We start from the raw sequence: 15,852 nt of genomic DNA on the forward strand, positions 1-15,852 counted from the left end.
TGATAGAGGTGGGGGATGCAGAGAGCGATCCACACGGGGAGAGATCCGGCATGCAAGCGCTCGCGGCAGATGCCTCCGGTGTTCTCTGTGAACGGCGCTTTTTACGGCGCGGCCCAGAAGAGAGAAGCGGAGGGGCGGGATCCACGCTGAAAGATGCTAGGCGAGCCCGCAGGGTCGCCATAGACATCACTTCACATTCCGGGCAGCCGCCCAGGGAAAGCGCGTGGTCCGCGTGTGTCTGTCCCAGGCAGGAAACGCACAGGATGTGGCGGTCCCCGTCGCTGAGATCGGCTCGGCAGGAGCCGCACTTTTTGAAAAGAGGCATTTGAAACAACGCCTCGCTCTTTTAGATGCAAGCGTGTGTAACGTAACACGCGGTAATGAAAAAGGATATTCGGCGCCGGATAGCGCAGCAGGAACGGCAGTGGAAGCGGCGAGATGGCCGGCTTGAAGCTCGTCCCGCTGAAGGCTCTTCGACGGCGCAGCTTGTAACGGAGAGCAGAGCACCAGTTGCATGGTGATTAAATCAAATTAATTAATGCAGTCTAAATCTACAAAACCCCTGTCTCGCTCTGACTCAAGCTATTCTCACATTCCAAAGCACTCTCATTTACGACACCTCTGTTGTTTTGAGATTGCTCTGCGCAAGACATGCAGCCCAAACGGCGCCGAAAAATGGTGTAAATCATTGACTATCTCTCTCTCTACGTGATCTCTTACGTCTAAATCAACAAAGACCGTCTGTTTAGGGCTTGGAGAGCCTAACGCTGACCAATGAGAGCGATCCCGAAAGCACCCCCCCCCCCAGGGAGTCTCTCGGACACTGATTTACACATAGACACTAATTAACTCTTCACAACAATAAAACAGTGTTGTAGAGACCAGATGCCCAAAACATGTGGTCTGTGCCTAATACATCAATCCAAAGAGCCAAACGCACGCACACACATAAGCCTCACCCGCAGCGCCGGGGACAAGAGTTCAGCGGACGGGTATGAACTTTCAAGACGCACTCACATACACACACACAGAAACACACTCAGGCCCCACCATGTGTGATCCAAAATCCTTGTATAAAACATTTTAAATGTATTTTCTTGATGTGTATGATCCCCTGTCCCAAATATTATGCCTATGTAGTTTATTGGCCTGTAATCACTCTGTGGTGCCCACAATTACAAGAAATGATGTACCTCCTTGATTTTAGATATTAGAACTGTCATTCGCGGTATTGCCGTGTTCCACAAACCCCAACGATGCTGAATCTTTAACACAAAATATCAGAGAATGCATTGTTTTATTAAATACCAGTGTTATTAAGTTATGGACGAATTCATCGTTTCAAAACCCCGCGGAAAGGAGGCGTATAGACCTCAAAACGTCAGGAGGTGGGCCCATACGTTGTTAAAGACGATTGGCCCACGTACGTGAGGGAGGCGTGAGTTTAGCCCTTTAAAATTGCGCGCCCCTCTCCTCTCATTGCAGTCCGCCAGAGAGAAAGACGACACGCCTCCTTCCCTCAAGGAAGCTCCGCTCGCTTTTATTTTCCTTTTATTTCCAAGTCTTTTCTTAGAACTACCATTACTTCAGTATAGTCTTCTGAAACCAACCCACAAAACCAACTTAAGGCTAAAGATAATCTTTGCTGAGTCTTCGCTCGCTTCAAGTCGCCATAGCAACCAGAACGCTGTGACCACGTGATCCAGGTGTCTTTATCCAACACAGACGAACGCACCCACAGAAGGCCGATCTTTCAAACAGAGTAACGTAGATCTTTTAAATTTGCAATCTGAAGGAAATGCTGTTTAAAGTTGTCTAAATATTACTGAGAAACGTTGGGGTTTTGTGGTGAATGACTAAACTGTTTCTATCCCTCTCTCTAAATTCTCTTTCACACACACAAACATACACATACACACACACACACATACTCTCACCCACGTGTGCCGAGACAAACACACTACCACGTGCTCACGGAGCGACACACCCACCTTACAAACGCTACCATCTCCACATCTCACACACACACCTAAAATCATTCGTATCTCAACTATTAGTTTCCTCTCGCTGAGTTTCTCTCTCTCTCTCTCTCTCTCTCTCTCCCAATCTCTCTCTAAAACCTTTTTATTTTGTTGTATTTCTGTATTACGATCGTTATATTGCCTGTTTTGTTTATGCATTTTTACTCCTGCGTGATTTAAAATAATTGTGTAATCGCTAGCTTGTTTAAATAAACTTTGTTAAATCATTTGAATTAAGTTTGCCTGTTTTGTTTCAAATTCTGAGTCCCTGATGAGTGCAGATTTTACCTTATAAGCTCTACGATTGGTTTTATTCTTAAAAGAAACCTAAAAATTGTCTAAAACACGGAGATAATTATCTTCTTTGTGGCCACAAGAAAGTGTTATCTATCAGTGTTAAAGACGCCCGATTTCTGTTCATAAATTATACATTCTGTCCGCTGGACGGCCAGTCTGCATGGTAAATGAACCTTCTTCAACTTCTACCTCAAATTCCCCAAATTGAGTAAATGCTACCCGTCTCTATCAGTGATTATTACAAGTAATTGTGTAATCGCTGATACAAGCCGAGGTTTTGACCTATTCCCTAATTTGAATAAATTAATTTATGGAAGCAACAGATGCATATTCACATTGATGAATATTACCGCTAATTTGAGCTAATTAATTCCCCAACACAAAGTCATTGTTGTTACAAGCTTCTCCGGAGAACAGCGAGGTGAGAGTCCACTTCGCTGAAGAGTTGAAAAATCAGAGAACAACCTCACGGGCCTGCTTTTATAGCCTGTAGCCACGCCCATTCTGGCGGGACGTGACGCGCACGGGCGCCCGCGCCCTCATTGGTGCTTCGTCACGAGCAGGTCCTGGATAGGTTGCAGCAGTTGCTGCTGAGCAACCAATAGGCGCGCGAGCCGCTCTGCCTAGGTCTGCTTATGCAGCAATGCGTTTTAAACTAATGCAAAAATTAAGGATAATTTTTTGGCTTCAGTATTCTCGAGAAAAGGGTTTTTCCCGTAGCGTAAGCTAGCTTACGCAACACGAGAGTACTCTCGTAAGAGAACCACGGATCAGCACTCAAAAATCTGTGTGGAAGCAGTAAGCCATCCGGGAACTTCTCGCCTACTCTTTTATGAATACTGATGTTTCGAACGTACTGCTTCCTTCACGTACTGTTTTCGCCTACTATAATAGGAAAGTAGGCATATTCGAACTATAGACTGTAAAAAATAACTTTTTTACGAACGCACTTAAGTCCGAATCTCGCGATAATTAATACGTCACCCAGGTAATTCTCGCCTACTCTTTTGGATTCGTACATACTTTTTCGCTCGCCTACTCTTTTTCCCATACTAAATAGTAGGGAAGTATGCGGTTTCGAACGCAGCCAGTGTGTGTCTGTGTTCAGCTTTGGGCCGGGGAACCAGCAGAACTGAAGCAAGGATGTGGACTAGAGAAATGTTGATATCTGGGACGTTTACTGAAATCATGATGTTGAACCACTGATTGGAAACTAAAGATTGGTAAGGCTGGATTTAATTGATTCTTCCTCATTAGAGAGAAACACATGTGCATCAGCTGCTGCTCCTCTGTGTTTCGCTTGTTATCTGCATTTGATTCGTGTTGTTACTGACTGCAATGAGACACATTCATTAAAAAAGTTATTAGTTTTCCATTTTTCTACATAATATTTATTAAGAATTTCCTGATTCAAATCCAACTATATTTACACTTCACACACAGTGTCACAGACACTCGATCTTAGTTTCATTTTCATGGACTTTTAGTTTGTCATGTTCAGTCACATGTGTTCCTTTGTTCAGTTTTCCCGCCACTAATCAGTTGTCATGGTTATTGATTAATTGTCACAAGTGTTTATGGTTTGGCCCTCATCAACCTCTTCAGTAGTCTGGTAATGCTTGTGTTTCACACACTGTTACGCTACTTGAATTATATTTGAGTCGTTTAAATAAACTTTGTCTGATTTGTACTCCTGATGGTCTTCCTCTTTGTTCTACATCGTGACACACACAGACGTATTGCATGTGTTCCTCAACGCTTGCAGAGCCGCTCGTCTTCTTTCCTTTAGTGAAGGCAGACGAGGATGGACAGGTAAAAATGAGACGCAGCCTCCTGATAATGCTGACATTGGTTCTACATTGAGTTCAGGGATGTAGTGGAGGCTAAACGCACGTAAACGCCATTTGCGCACCTCACAAAATTCAGAAATAGCGTTTACCCACCTCCAAAGTGCATTTATCCACCTCTAAATAGCCTATAGTTCCTAAGCCATTTTAAATTAAGCTTATGTCGTTTTAGTTTCATATTGTTCATTATTAGTTTCATAGGTTGTTAAACCTAAGACGAAGTCTTTCATATTGCGCTGCATTACTGTCAGTGTTGACCAATCTCTTGCGGTGTTGCCAGCAGGAAGCAGCAGACTGCATCAAGATTCATCAGTCACTAGCCCAAACTAGCCTACATGTCTCATGTAACGATGAATGAATTGTAAAAATGGATATCCGCCAATTTTTTAAGCGCCGTCAAGACAGCAGCCCTCCTCCTGATGCCAGCAAACGGCCTCGCCTACAAGCCCAAAGTGAGTGAGCTTGGAAAACAGTACTAACCTTCATGTTTTTGAGGTTAATTTGGTTCACGGTAGATTCATGCCACTGACTCAACAAGTCACCTCTACCTTTTCCCATTAGCCAATGTTACAAGTAAAATTCAGGATACATTATCAGATAAATAACTGGATGTAATTATATGCATTCTCTGGCATTTAAACCACTGAAAGATTGTGACAACAAGCTCCATTTGCTAGTCAGCTAGCTAGCAAGTTACGGTAGACGTTCGTTAATAATAATAATAATAAAAATAACATTTGTCATTTTGAATAGAAATCATCACTCATACAGCAGCCATTCATCTCATCTCTAGTTTATTTTTGTTCGTATACATACAATATCCACGATCTGATGCAGTGTATTTTGTGTTCAAATGGAACCTTTTTGGTTTTATTGTTTTTTTAGTTTTTTAGTTTTGCAAAATCGTCTGTTAATGTCGGCAGCCATTACACTTGTGGAAACTACGGTGCTACGGTGCATTGCGCAAGTCTCTGAGTTTTTGCAGAACTATGCCCCCTCTGGCGGCAAGCGAAACTGCAACCAGAGGTTGTCTTTTGCACTAGACAAAAGTTTTCTTTCTTTTATCTTACGTGGAGTTTGCGTTGGTGTTTGAAATGAACTACAAGCCGGTGTCTTAGAATCCATCTTCTACGGAGAATGGCTGCGAATACACAAACCTGCCAGACAGCCAGGTGAGCGTGCCGTGAACGCGCATGACGTCACGCCCAGTCTAAAATTCCGGCCCGAATCCCTCTTATTTATTTTACTGTACAGGATTATAGAGACAATCGCAGTGATCAGAGAAGGGCTCATTCAGCCCATCAGGCAATTGTTTAAGCATGTATGGGTTAGAAAACGGGTATTTTTAACATGAAAAGTTGCGCAATGCACCTTTAATTACAGAAACTGAGTTTTCTTTAAATTAAAATATGTGGCACCAGATTCATCCTTCTGCCGTTAATCTGCACCTGCTACATTAGCAATTGGAAAAAACTGTAATCGACAACTATTTTGATAATCGATTAGTCGGTTTGAGTCATTTTTTTTAAGACGAAAGTAAAAAATTCTTTGATTCCAGCTTGTTAAATGTGAATATGTTCTAGTTCTTCTCTCCTCTGTGACAGTAAACTGAATATCTTTGAGTTGTGGACAAAACGAGACATTTGAGGACGTCATCCTGGGCTTTTGGGAAACACTGATCCACATTTTTCTGACATATTATAGACCAAACAACTAATCGATTTAATCGAGAAAATATTCAACAGATTAATCGACTATGAAAATAATCCCAAATCCCTAATCATTATGTACAAGTGCATTGCATTGGAAGCCCTGGATATAAGCCTCCCTCTCTATCTCTCTTAAATATTTTTGTTCTCTCTGTTTTGTCATTTAGTAAACTTGATAGATTTCAACCATATTATTCCTTCTTGAGTCTCTTTAACAAGAACTTAGATTAATGTATGAATTGAATAGTGATTGTGTGACCTATGATGAGGGAACAACCAGTGATACTATAGCGATGTCATCAGGATACACATACACCGGTAGACAGTGGCCCACCTTACCGGATGACCACGTCGTGGTCCACCAGAATTTATAGTTTACCCACCTCTTTTTTTACCACTACACCCCTGATTGAGTTGTAGTCGACAGCATGATCACCTGAGCTGGGATTTGATGCTATCCTGTGCTTTATCTCCTGCTCCCTGATTCCTGCTTTATCAGCCAATCATTCATATTCCTGAATCACTATTAAATGTGATGAATGTCACTGATCTCCATTCAGTTTAGCTGTTAATTCAGTGCAGTAAGCGTTGATGCATCAACATCGACTCAGCGTTGTTTCAATGATTGCTTGCTATCTGGGAAATTCAAATAAGTTATCAGTGCATACACTTTTTTTTATTATTAAAACTGTTAAAAAATGTACAATGTTTTTACTGTAAGTTCACATTTGTAGATCGCTTTGAAAAAATCATCTGCTAAATGACTAAATATAAACATGATTTGATGATGACAAACTTATTCCATATCATACAGATGTGATCAACCAAAGTTCCTCTTTATGCTTTATTATCAGGAACTCTGTGTTCTGCAGAAAAATAAATGAAAGACAAAACTGAACAAATGCAGGCAAGGATTAACAAATAAAACAAAAAAACACGATAAATTACACAGATAAAAACAAACTGAAAACTGAAAAAAATTACCATTATTTACAAAATATTAATCTCCAACTCGCGTTTACGCAACAACGTCTGCTCTCACACGCATGCGCCGTGGTGCTCTCGTGAACGCGCGTCTCTGTTTATGTCTCTCTCTCTCTCTCTCGTCACACACACAGAAAGTGAAAGTAAGTTCTCCTGTCGCCATTTTGAGGAGGAAAAATACGAATACGACACGGAAAAACAGAGCATCAAAGTGTTTATCAACGTTTAAGAAGGAATTTCCGTGTATCTTTATGATGTTAAAGCTGGAGGATTTGAGATCCTGTATCTTGTAAAAGTTTGATCAAGGTGAGTGTTCATGTGTGACTATCATATTAATTGATTGTTTGTTTGACATAAAATCTTGAATTAAGGGTTTCTTTCACTTCGAGGTTTCTTTTGTGTTTCGTGATGTTTGTGACTCTTCAGAAGTTTAACAGTTTACGTGTAAACATGCATAGGCCAAATCACACCTCACAGAAAAACTTTTTTTTTTTTATTTTTTTTTTTTTATTGGATCAGTGTGTGTCGATGTGGGTCGAGATTTGGTTTCTTTTTCACCTGAACATGTTCAATCAGCGTTTCTCGGTGTCCGTTATTTTTCATAAAATTCTAAATCCATTGGTCGACTTGTTTGTGTGTAAAGGCCCAATGAGCGTGAGTTAACGCAGTCACGTGGTCCTTTTTCTCCCACATTCCAGATATGTTCAGCTAAATTATGAATGTTGTTTAATTTAATCATATAATTTAGTGTGCGAATGTTTCTTAATTCAGAGTCAGTGGAGGAGATCAAACTCATCAGATTCTCCTGTATCTTCATCATGGCTGATTCACAAGGATCCAGAGATGGAGATTTTTCTCCAGGATGCAGGTACTTTCAACAAACACTATTAAATATTGTATTACATCACAGAAAATTTGTATTACAAAAAAATGTTTTGCTTATTTTTGCTCAGTTTTTGTTTTCAAACTAACATGAAATATTAAATAGAAAGATCATAAAGTTTCATCAAAGTGCTTTTTGATGAAAGATGAGTGTGTTCATATTAATATGGTTCCTCTCATAAAGAATGAACACAATAATCTAAAGGATTAAACTGAATCTGTTCTCTGTTCCAGTTCAGTCCAGCAGAAGAGCTCAAACCCAGAGTCCAGCTGTGTGTCTATGAAGAGTAACCAGTCTATGAATCCGCCAATAATATTTAAGAGTGACAAACGGCCTAATCTCAGGTTATATAAAATAAAAAAAATTATATAAAATATGTGCTTATAGTATGACACTTTTGAATTAGAAGCATAATTTATCTCAGTCAGTCTATTACTAGCAATGACATCAAGTAAGTGTAAGCTGAGATTTTTTCCACCTTTATATAATGGAGTAGGTGTAACCACTGGTTCAGATTTGTTGAAGCTTCACAGTGTCTGGTCAGAACAGTGATGTTTCACAGCAAGATCACGTTACACGAGTACAGTAAGGTGGTTTATCTTTAAAGAAACACGCCGACTTTCTGGCACTTAAAGGACAAGTTCGGTATTTTACACTTAAAGCCCTGTTTACAGATCGTTTCTGATGAAATAGAACGGTTAAGATTAAAATTTGGACACATGCTGCTGTCCCGAGAATTTTAGGTTTCTTTCGCTTCCCCCCCCCCCCCCCCCCCCCACCCCCAGAATGGCTGCATATGTGCACTGGAACAATCCTTCCTAAAAACGCATTAAACTTTCGTTTACAAAGACGTGAAACTCACCGAGTGGTCTGGGGTGTTCACTGATATGCTCGCACAAAAATCGCTGCAAAAGATGCTTTCCAACAGGTTTTATCGTAGTTTTTGTCCAACTCCATTGACTTGTATTGGATGTGCTGTGAGGTACGCTATTACTCCTCCACCAACTGGGCTGGAGTGTCTATTATTCAAGCTCTCAACGAACGGTAAAACACCTGTTGCTCAACCTGTTTCTACACAATGCTAACCGCCACCTGCAAAAACAAACTCCCTAAAATCACACATATTGCCTCCAAGATTATCAGTCTCCCTAGCCTGGGAAAACCCAGACAACTTCCGGCAAATTTAGATTTGCTCTGCAAGTAGTCTGGCAAAGAGCTCATTCAAGCCCATTTCCATGCCGTCGAAATCGCGGCACCAATCAGAAACGTTGAGGCGGGCTTTACACGATGATGATCGCTCAGATTGGTTTTAGGTCTAGCCTATCCAATTGCGCCCAGAGGCATTTGAGCGACGTCCGTCGGTGAAGCGCACCAACTTTTAAATGCATTATTATATTCAAATTGCAAACACATGAGGACAGTCTCCATGAAAGACCCACTGGCAGATGAACGTGCTGCTACATTTCTCTCCGAAACGGTAGGAAATTAAATTAGATTTAATAGAGGATTTTAACTGTGACAAGATGATTGACAGGGCAGTTTACGTGACGGGACGCACGCGACAGATCCGTCCGATAAAGATGACGAAGTAGTATGTCCCAAAGCTTGCCTACTTTTTTGCTACACATTCAAAAGTAAATACATTTTCTTCACAAAAAGAGTACATACTTTTATGGCGTAGTGTAACTTAGGCGAATTGGGACGCAGCATATGGCTTTACACAATGAGGATCGCTCTGATTGGTTTTAGGAGTTTTAGGTCTATCCAATTGCACCCAGAGGCATTTGAGCGACGTCCGTTGGTGACGCCCCTTTGGAAATGAGTTATTAAAGGAGAACTTGGTAACTTTTTTAACTTAATAAAACTGTCTAGAAATCATTTGGATGGTTAAACAACCTGTTCTGGTGATATTGGTGACTTTCCCCGCTCCCCCCAGCGTTCCCAGGCGGAAAACCAACCTTGCAACTTGCGCACTGCCGTCCCGGCAAAGTGAAATTGGAAGTCTCGTGAGAAGCGAGAACTAGAACGAGAACGAGCGCGAAACACAAATTGCTTTACGGCAATTCGACATAAACACACACGCATGTATGATGTATTACCAGATTACCCACCTCGGTAGACATAGCTCCTCGCGATACAGTTTGCTTGCTCCGATCAAAACAAACGCACATGAGCAGCGGTAGAGAGGGGGAGGAGGCCGCCACAAGTGAGTTTTTTACGACCGTGTTGTGAAATATACGCCCCCCCACAGCTGTAGGGGGAGCTCGTGGGGAAAACATGTGACAACAAAAGGGAAAATCAGCGAAGAAGTGACTAGAGTTCGCTAGAGTTACAGAGTTCTCCTTTAAAGAAGCTTTGCCAGACCATAACTCAGTTACTACTGAGAATGGTGTGGTTTTAACCAGGCTACAGTCTCCCCACACCCAGGCTATCGGACATGAATGACACAGCCATCACACGCCTAGCACGCGCAATAGCAGCTGACATAGACCATCCCCTGAATAAATTCTTCACACTACTCCCATCTGGTCGCAGATACAGAGCACTAACCTGGACTAAAGCCCATTTCAAAAAAAGTTTTGTCCCCACCGCCATCACAGCACTGAACAAACTGTAATACTGTCACCCCCCACCTCAGTTGCCTTGTAGTTTTCATATCTGACGTGTTTATATGAGTGTCTTATTGAGCTGTGTGTTTGTATATGTATTTGGATATGTGTTACGTGTTCTATGTGTTTCTCATATGTGATATTTCTGTGCTATGGAAGAAGGAAAGAATGTGTGGAAATGATTATCCCTATGGGATAATAAAGACTCTATCTATCTATCTATCTATCTATCTATCTATCTATCTCTCTATCTATCTCTCTATCTATCCATCTATCTATCTGCTCCCAATAAGTGACAAAATAACACCAACATTTTCCTATTTACATGTTGTGATTTGTATAGTCACAGCGTGTACAAATAATAAGGTCACATGAGGCACAGACATCTTCTAACCTATACATACTGGTATAGAAGCACTGCTTCTTCTGCGGAGTGATTTGATCGCAGCAAAGCCCCGTGGTGAGGAGTAGAGAGTTCGCTCAGAGTTGGAGTAAATCAATCCGCAGAAGTAGCAGTGCTTCGCCTTCTGAGAATATAGTTCCCAGTATGTATACGGTTAGAAGATCGCTGTGTCTCATGTTACCTTGTTATTTGTACACGTTTACCTCCAGTCTTTGAGCTAAGCTAGGCTAGCGGTGGGTGCGTCAGACAGAGTTACGGCACGCACGGAGATGAGAAGGATATGGATTTCTCTAACTCTGGGGGACACGGCGAATAAGCTAAAGTCCCAAAAAGTTGGCGTGTTCCTTTAAAGATCAGCCAAACATTGGTCTCTTTAGTCGGTTGAGTCTTCGTCCTCCATTGTGCAGTTGAAAAGAGTCATGTGATTGTGGTTGATGTTCACCTGAGTTGAATCATTCTATAATTCTATAGAATTTCAAGTTTTCAATTTGTTTGTTTTGAATTCATAATTCCTAATATTACCGGTTTTCTCTGTCGCTTTGTTAAATTTTTTTAAACATTTTTGAATCATGCTTAACATTTGCAAACCAGTGAGTTAATTTCTCGAAATAATTGTAATCAATGTTTGAAACAGTGCAAAACACACTGAGTTACAGACGCTAAAGCAAAAGTGTAACAACACTCCCTGGTCTTTCCCAAGACAGAAGATTCCAGTAAAAGTGCACAAGATTTATAAGCCTGTATGTTTTTATTTTATTTTACTTAGTTTTGAAACCAGTTCAGTCCAGCAGAAGAGATCAAAACCAGAGTCCAGCTGTGTGTCTATGAAGAGTAACCGCTCTATGGATCCGCCACCAGCATTTAAGAGTGGAGACAAACGGCCTAATCTCAGGTATATCATTTCTATAAAAGTTATGCTTATAGTATGACACTTTTGAATTAGAAGCATAATTTATCAAAGTCAGTCAGTCTAATACTAGCCATGACATCAATGACAAGTAATTTGGTGAGTTCAATTTAAGGACTACACGCCTGCGCACATATATTCTGTAGCGCATACCTATAGACTAAACACGTAATACGCATGTGCTCGCCGTCAGCCCTTTCACATATTCACCTTTTATAAGTTCACACGGAGATTCCAGCAAATCTGGACCAACACCAATTTGCCTATAGAGCCAACAGATGCACTGATGATGCCATTTCACTCGCACTTCACACTGCCCTCACTCACCTGGAGAACCCCAACACATATGTCAGGATGCTTTTTGTTGACTTCAGTTCAGCTTTTAACACCATTAATACCAGCAAACTAGTCAACAAACTGCTATTACTTGGCCTGGACTCTCACCTCTGCAAGTGGATTAAGAACTTTCTTACTGACAGACCCCAGCATGTCAGACTTGGAAATATCACCTCCTCCACCACCATCCTTAACACCGGCACTCCCCAGGGTTGTGTTCTTAGTCCGCTCCTTTACTCACTATTCACTTATGACTGTTTTGCCATTCATGACTCAAATTCCATTTTCAAATTTGCAGATGACACAGCTGTGGTGGGGCTGGTAACCAACAATGATGAGACCGCTTACAGGGAGGAGGTCCAATCACTTGTATCATGGTGTAGCAGGAACAATTTAATTCTTAATACAAAGAAAACAAAAGAAATCATAATTGATTTTAGAAAATGTAAAAACAACAAACATGAAATTCTCGAGATACATGGAGAGGAGGTGGAACAGGTCCGAAGCTTCAGATACTTGGGGCTGCATCTGGCGGAGGATCTGACCTGGGGAGTAAACACCAAAGAGCTAGGGAAAAAAGCTCAGCAGAGACTTTTTTTCCTGCGCACCCTAAGACGCACTGGGCTCCCGCAGACACTCCTCATAAACTTTTACAGATGCACAATAGAGAGTGTGCTGGCTTACAGCTGTACAGTGTGGTTTTCCAGCTGCACTGTTGAGGAGAAAAAAGACCTGCAGCGGGTAATTAAAACTGCCCAGAGAATCATTGGGGCACCTCTTCTGAGCCTTGACGACATCTACTCCAGTAGGCTGCAGAGAAGAGCTGCAAGCATCAGGGCGGATCCTACACATCCTGGCTACACTCTGTTTGACACCTTACCGTCAGGCCGGCTCAGGGTCATGAGGGCGCGGACAAACCGCATGAGAAACAGTTTTTTTCCAAGGGCCATTAATGAACTGCTGAAAGGTTGAAAGACTAAGTAAATCCGGACTTGTTTTATATTGTGTTTTATAATTGTTTTAGTTTTATTAATCCATTTTAAATATATATATATATATTTTTTTTTTTTTAATATATATTTATCTATGAACTGTTGTTGACGGTGTTACTTTTATCCCCTAGGCTGCTAACTGAGTGATTGATGTCATCTTAATTTCGTTGTGTAGAGATATGCAATGACAAATAAACTATCATCATCATCATCATCATCATCATCATCAGATGATGCTTTTCGAAATATTTCAACGCTTGCACATTGGAACTATTTCAGGGTTTGTGTTCTCGAGCGTCAAACACTGTTGTTGTGTGAATGAGCGGCCGGAGCGCATTAAGGGTTTTCTGTTAGAACGGTGTCGTGTTAGCGACACTAAGTTAATAACTAATGATCGTTGCAACGGAAGTGAATCAATCAAAACTAACTTTAGCTGGACAGTAACTTTATTCTAGAGCTGCTGTAAAGCCAAAACAATCTCTGTTACTTTAATCTCCTATTATCACTATAAAGCTGCTTTGAAACAATCTATTCTAAAAAGTGCTATATAAATGGTGACTTGACTTGACGTCAAGTAAATGTAAGCTGAGATTTTGTCCACCTTTATATTAGGGGTGGGAGATATGGCAGAAATATCATATATCACGATTTTTACAGGAAAATCACAATTTTATCACGATTCTTTTTTTTTTTGTTGGTTTTACTATTTTGTAAGTGACTGAGCATTACAGCCAAATTAATGTTCCTATTTTAAAAACAGAGCCTTACAATGTAACAAAATATTAAATAAACAGAATGGCAAACATTTAGAAAGACATTTAGGCCAAAGTGGCGAAGATAAAAACTTGTTATTAAAAAATAAGAACAAAGGTACACATTATATACACAACATGATATACAAATGAAATAAACAGTGCTTTATTTGTTCAACTACAGTAGATGTATTAAACAGTAGCAAGAGAAAAATTTTATTAACAAATATAAACATAAAACATTACATAGACTTCACTGTAAAAATTATACACTGATTCTTATTAAAGCTACTAATTAAGTTTCAGTCAAGAGCAGTGAAAGATTTTCTCTTTTTTTTTTAAACCTGAATAAATGTCATTCTTCTGTTGTAATTAAAAGTTATTTTGAAAAATGTGGGTATCCAAACAGTAGTTGATCCCCAGTGACTTCCATAGTTCATTGTTTCCTACTGTGGAAGTCAATGGGGAACATCAACTGTTTGGATTCCCACATTCTTCAAAATATCATCTTTTGTGTTCAGCACAAGAAAGAATTAATACAGGTTTGGAACAACATTAGCAAACCTTGTGTGTATTTGACAGTTTTAGCTCAATAAGAGTTGAAAGATAACTTAGTCCAGTATCACTCAGTCCGTGAGTGTAACTCTACCTCCGCCTGTAGAGACGGAGGTGTCAGAACTGAACTGATAGAATGCACTGTAACACGACACTACGATATTTTGTCAAAAGCAGATCGTGGAGACATTTTAGTCGTCCATGATCAAAAATTGTGATATCACACACCTCTACTTTATATAATGGAGTAGGTGTAAAATTGAGTGTATTTTCCTAACCGCTGGTTCAGATTTGTTGAAAGCTTCACAGTGTCTGGTCAGAACAGTGATGTTTCACAGCAAGAGCACCGTTACTAGAGTACAGTAAGGTGGTTTATCTTTAAAGCTCAGCCAAACATTGGTCTCTTTAGTCGATTGAGTCTTCGTCCTCCATTGTGCCGTTGAGAAGAGTCATGTGATCGTGGTTGATGTTAAATCATTCTATACTTCTATAGTTGTTTTCAATTTGTTTGTTTTGAATTCATAATTCCTAATATTACTTTGTTAAATTTTTTTAAATCATGCTTAACATTTGCAAACCAGTGAGTTAATTTCTCAAAAAGTAAAAAAAAAAAAGTTTTCTCAAAGAGTTACAGACGCTAAAGCAAAAGTGTAACAACACTCCCTGGTCTTTCCTAAGACAGAAGTTTCCAGTAAAAGTGCACAACATTTATAAATCTGTCTGCTTTTTATTTTATTTAGTTTGAAAACCAGTTCAGTCCAGCAGAAGAGCTCAAACCCAGAGTCCAGCTGTGTGTCTATGAAGAGTAACTGGTCTATGGATCAGCCACCAGTGTTTAAGAGTGGAGACACACAGTCTGATCTCAGGTATATCAAAAGTTATACTTATAGTATTTGATTTTTATTAAATTATTAATAATTAATATACAGCAGTTTAATGGTCTGAATTTGAACCGAATAATTCCAAGTTCAAATCCTGTAAGTTTCAGTCTATTAATGATCATCATTGTGCTCTTGTGTAAAGCTCTATGTATTGTATTGTTAATACATTCACATCCTGTAAAAGCTGTTGGTCTGTTACTCAGTTAATGACACAATTACATCAATATCAGTGTGTCTGATTCTTTACCCTCTTCATTCTGATTTAAGGTCAAATCTTCTATCCAGACCAGTTAAAAACAAAACTGTGTACAAGCCTGTGATTCAACCACAAGACTTTAATGAAAGCATGTGTCCTGGTTTCAGGTAAAATGCAGGACTTTTGTTGCTGTTGTTGTTTAATTTTAGGTGCTGCAATTCAAAATTTTAGGTGCTGCAAAAGAACATCATTGGGTTTCTGAAATGTTTCTATCATTAATCATGTGTTTGAGTGATGTGTGGTGTATCACTCAAACACATGATTAATGATAGAAACATTTCAGAAACCCAATGATGTTCTTGTCCCGTAATACAGCAAACAAATAATCCATTTTGTAATTCATTGCTATTTACTTCTCTGACTTGTGTAATAATGTGGTATTTGAATCATACAGCAATGACTCTAAACCGGCTGAAGTCC

General features: G+C 40.0%; 1 protein-coding gene and 1 long non-coding RNA gene across 9 annotated transcripts in view; both read left to right on the top strand.

Moving 5' to 3' along the window:
• LOC309506221 (protein NLRC3-like) overlaps window positions 1-15,852 on the top strand; it is a 186,779-nt gene that overhangs the window by 154,327 nt on the left and 16,600 nt on the right. The window lies entirely within an intron of this gene.
• On the top strand, window positions 8,092-15,114 carry LOC309506493. The gene is made up of 2 exons (XR_014208804.1): window positions 8,092-8,237; window positions 14,547-15,114. It is a non-coding gene; the product is annotated as an uncharacterized lncRNA (long non-coding RNA).

Source organism: Leuciscus leuciscus (assembly GCF_965113295.1).
Source record: "Leuciscus leuciscus genome assembly, chromosome: 9".
Classification (NCBI taxonomy): domain Eukaryota; kingdom Metazoa; phylum Chordata; class Actinopteri; order Cypriniformes; family Leuciscidae; genus Leuciscus; species Leuciscus leuciscus.